This window comes from Tachypleus tridentatus, chromosome 12, assembly GCF_004210375.1.
Source record: "Tachypleus tridentatus isolate NWPU-2018 chromosome 12, ASM421037v1, whole genome shotgun sequence".
Taxonomy (NCBI): Eukaryota; Metazoa; Arthropoda; class Merostomata; order Xiphosura; family Limulidae; genus Tachypleus; species Tachypleus tridentatus.
The window spans coordinates 33,522,538-33,527,083 of NC_134836.1; positions in this window are offsets into that span (position 1 = coordinate 33,522,538).

Genomic DNA, 4,546 nt, shown 5'->3' on the forward strand with positions numbered 1-4,546 from the left:
ACAATTGTGTCAGGATACTGCCAAGAATTAATTGCAGATGAAATTGAGTTGGTCACTAGAGCCAAATGCTAGATAAAATTAATATGTAAAGATAAAATGGTTTGCTGGTTGCACTGGTGGGATCAGTCCAGTGGCAGGAAGGAAGTGAAGAAAGGGTCTGACGTGTTTGTATTGGAAGTTTTAAACTAGTTGAAGTTTAGAATATTATGATAATAGTAAGGAGAATAATTCATTTTAATGGATATTCAGAGGAAAAGCTCTTAGTAAGAATGTGTTACAGATCACTAGATGAAACTGATTAAATTATTGAGAAACTTTATAGTGAGATTAATTAGTGGTTATCATAATTTAATTATTAATTGGATGAGAATAACCTTAGCAATGTTATGAAAGAAAAAGATCATGGGGATATGGTTGATCAGTCTCTTAAGCCATCCAAGAAGTGTGCATTTGTTAGTGTTAAGGCAAATCTGCTGAGTCCATCGAGGGGTATCGAATTCTTGATTTTAGCGTTGTAAATCCATGGATATACCGCTGTACTAACATGGGGCAACAGTTTATGGGGTAAATATGGAGAAAAGAGTTAAATTATGCTACACTGGAGCAAAGGTTGATACATATATGTATATAACTGACAAAGCAAGAGATATAATGAAGGGAACTGGCAACAATGCAGTTTTTGTTGTGCACGTAGGAGCTACCGATGTAAGGAAGAGTGAGTCAGAAGAGCTAATTAATAAGCACAAGGGGTTGATAAAAACATTTAAATGTAAAGGTCATTAATTAATTGTGTCAGGGATACTGCCAAGAATTAATTGCAGAGATGAAATTTTGAGTTGGTCACTAGAGCTAAATGCTAGGATAAAATTAATATGTAAAGATAAAATGGTTTGCTGGTTGCACTGGTGGGATCAGTCCAGTGGCAGGAAGGAAGAAGCAAGAAAGGGTCTGACGTGTTTGTATTGGAAGTTTTAAACTAGTTGAAGTTTAGAATATTAAGGATAATAGTAAGGAGAATAATTCATTTTAATGGATATTAAGAGGAAAAAGCTCTTAGTAAGAATGTGTTACAGATCACTAGATGAAACTGATTAAATTATTGAGAAACTTTATAGTGAGATTAATTAGTGGTTATCATAATTTAATTATACCTTGGATGAGAATAACCTTAGCAATGTTATGAAAGAAAAAGATCAAGGGGATATGGTTGATCAGTCTCTTAAGCCATCCAAGAAGTGTGCATTTGTTAGTGTTAAGGCAAATAGGATTTTATGTTATTATCTATAGAAATATTGAATACAAGCCTAAAGAGGTTGTGATTTCGTTACACATATCACTGGGTAGGACACATTTTAAGAATTATGTTCAGTCTTGAGCTCCTTACCTCAAAAAAGACGTGAATTGATGGAAATAGTTCAGAGGAGAGTTACTAAAATGGTACCTGGAATGGGGGGGTTGGTTACATGAAAAGAGATTAAGATTCTTAACATTATTTACACTTGAAAAAGAAGAGTTAGAGGGAAGTTGATTAAAGTGTTTAAGATTGTAAAAGAAATTGGGAATGTTGATTCATTAATATTTTTCATACTTAACAGCGAAAATTATAGGACTAGAAGACACATACATAGATTTAGGCATGGTAGAAGCTGTCGTCTGCTAAGACAATTTTATTTTTTCAAATATGGTGGTGAGCCTATTTAATGGGCTGTCTTTGAATGTTGTGGAGGCAGTAAATTTGAGTGAGTTTAAAAGAAAGTTTCATAAATATATGAATGATAAGAGCTGGTTTTAAATTATTATTTTTTAAATTTATTTATTTAAAAGTTTTAATTTGTCTTAAAGGATGTGACAGCCAAGATGGACCAACAGGTTCCTTATTGTCCCTAAACATTATGTTAAGTAAATTGTGGAATTAAATCTATTTTGTGAGAGTAAATCACATTTCTTATTTCTAACAAGTGGATGATTCATGATTTGTGGGAGGCAAAAATCAGATTCATTGTACAGGGGGAAGTGGAGCCTCCTTTATTATTTGTTGGAGATAAATCTCAATACATGGGAAAATATATAAATTTATTGCAGGAAAATCGCAAAGATTCATCATAGCATGATTATATAAACAATTTTCATTTCAAAAGAGGGAAAGCTTTTCACCGACACATAGTGTTTCCTAGGATAAGCCTAAACACCGTGTATTAATGATTGAAAAGATAGACATGCAGCATATTATAGTATAAATCTAAACGCGTTGTATAAATGCTTCAGAAGAAAACTATAAAACGCGAATATTCCTTTAGTAAAAATTATCACATAAAGTAAACTAAAATATTATTCCAAACACATTGAACCAGTATTTTTAAATACATTTCATAAGTTTAGTAAAAATCTCATACCATTAAAGGTAATTTGTAATGTTTTATGCTACATTCCATGATCACGTTAAAGACATCTTACTATAATGGACGTAGCGAATATGTCAGTATCAATGTAACTAAAACTCTTGCGCCATTTATTGAATGGCACCACAAAGGTAAAAATCTATAAAATATTCACACTTTGAGTATTCAAGATTCAGACACTTAGAAGTACAAGTATGGTACACTGCTGGCCAAAATTTTAAGGCCAATGAACATAAAGAAAAAATATGCATTTTGCTTTTTATAGACTCAACCATTTATTTGAGTAGAGCTCCGAAAGATGAAAATAAGAAAAGGGAAAATAAAAATAAAAAAACTTTTTTAGCATTTAATAAGGAAAATGGGAACACTATGAAATTAGCCTAAATACTAGCTGGTCAAAAGTTTAAGACCATACCAAAAAGAAGTCCTAAACAGAGTAGAAAATGCCCAACAAGAGGTCTCAGTAGTGAGTTGCACGGTCGTCATTGCAAATAAACTTCAAAGTTTTTACATATCATATTCCTAACCAGAAATCAATATATGGCTGTGTGCTGGAAATAAAAATTAAATATTGAAATAACTAAAATGTAAATTAGTATAAAATACCTGGTTCTGATTTATCTGAATCAACAAATGGTCGAAAATGATAAATCCATATATGTAGTTTGACATTTAAAAACTGGCACATTGGACGCTTCCTTTCTTTAGGCCCGGCAATGCTAAGTGAGTTAAGGCGGTCGACTCGTAATCTGGTGGTTGCGGGTTCGAATCTCCGTCGCACGAAACATGCTCGCCCTTTCAGCCGTGTGGTCGTTATAATGTGACGGTCAATCCCACTATTCGTTGGTAAAGAGTAGCCCAAGAGTTGGCGGTGGGTGGTGATGACTAGCTGCCTTCCCTCTAGTCTTACACTACTAAATTAGGGACGGCTAGCACAGATAGCTCTCGAGTAGCTTTGTGCGAAATTCCAAAACATCAAGCGTTGAACCATTTTGATGTAATAAATTAAGAATGACTGAAGAGCACAATCCACCCGATCTTTCTGTGCGGTACATCCAAGAAAAACAGCTTTTTAAAGAAAACGTTCACTTTTTATAAATGTTTTAAATAAGTTATGAATATTACAATAGTAATTACCGGCACAAACAACCACCCCTGGGGCGCTGAATCTGCCAATACGGCTATGTATGTTAAATTGTTTTAGTCATGATTTTCCGACTGAACAGAACTAATCTAGAAAACTGTATTGAGACTCACATTTTTGATATATAGTAGTCATGGTTTTGCTACGTGATCTGGATTAATTTAGAGAAACTTTCTGAAATGTTAAGAGTTTAACATTTTTGATGTATGTTAGTTTGCTTTTTGGCATGAGTTTCCTACCTGTTTTAAGTTAAACAAAAATTACTTGTTTTGAAAAGTTTAGACGTAAACTTTTCTGATTTATGGTATGTTATTGTAGTTATAATTGCGCTACTTGACCTAAGCTAGTTTCATTAAAGTGCTACGAGCAAGATAATCGTTTCTAAATGATTTAGAAAGCAACTTATCCATAGAATTCTAAGAACGTGACTTATCACTTCCAACGAGTATTATGCAAGTCTCATCTTAGCAGGAAGTCTTCTTCACATGGTTTTTACGGATGGAAAAATAAACACGTCTCAATCATCAGTTTTTTATTGAATGATGAAACCTGGTTGTGTGTTTCTCATAACACATGATTCATGTGTATTCATATCCAATGTGTTTCATTCATTTTTAGTTTACATGTATTAGTTGATTGAAAGCAAAAAAAAAAAAAAAAAGGAAAATCAAAGAAACGTAACCTTCGGGACGTTTGGATAGACTTAGAGTTTGTACACACACCCTCTTCCGTGGAATAAAAATAGGTTACATATTTACTCGTATTTCATTTAGAAAAGTTACTGTTTATAATGAATATATCCCATCTTCCGTGAAACACAACATAACATATTTACTCTTATTTCGTGCAGTTTTTTTTTTTTATTATACACAAAGCGACACAAAGAGGTACCTGTAGTCTCTGTTCACGAATATTGAAACCCAGTTTCTAGCAGTAGAAGTCCGCAGACATACCACTGTATAAATTTGTATGTTGCAGCTGAGATGTAACCTATCGTGAATAA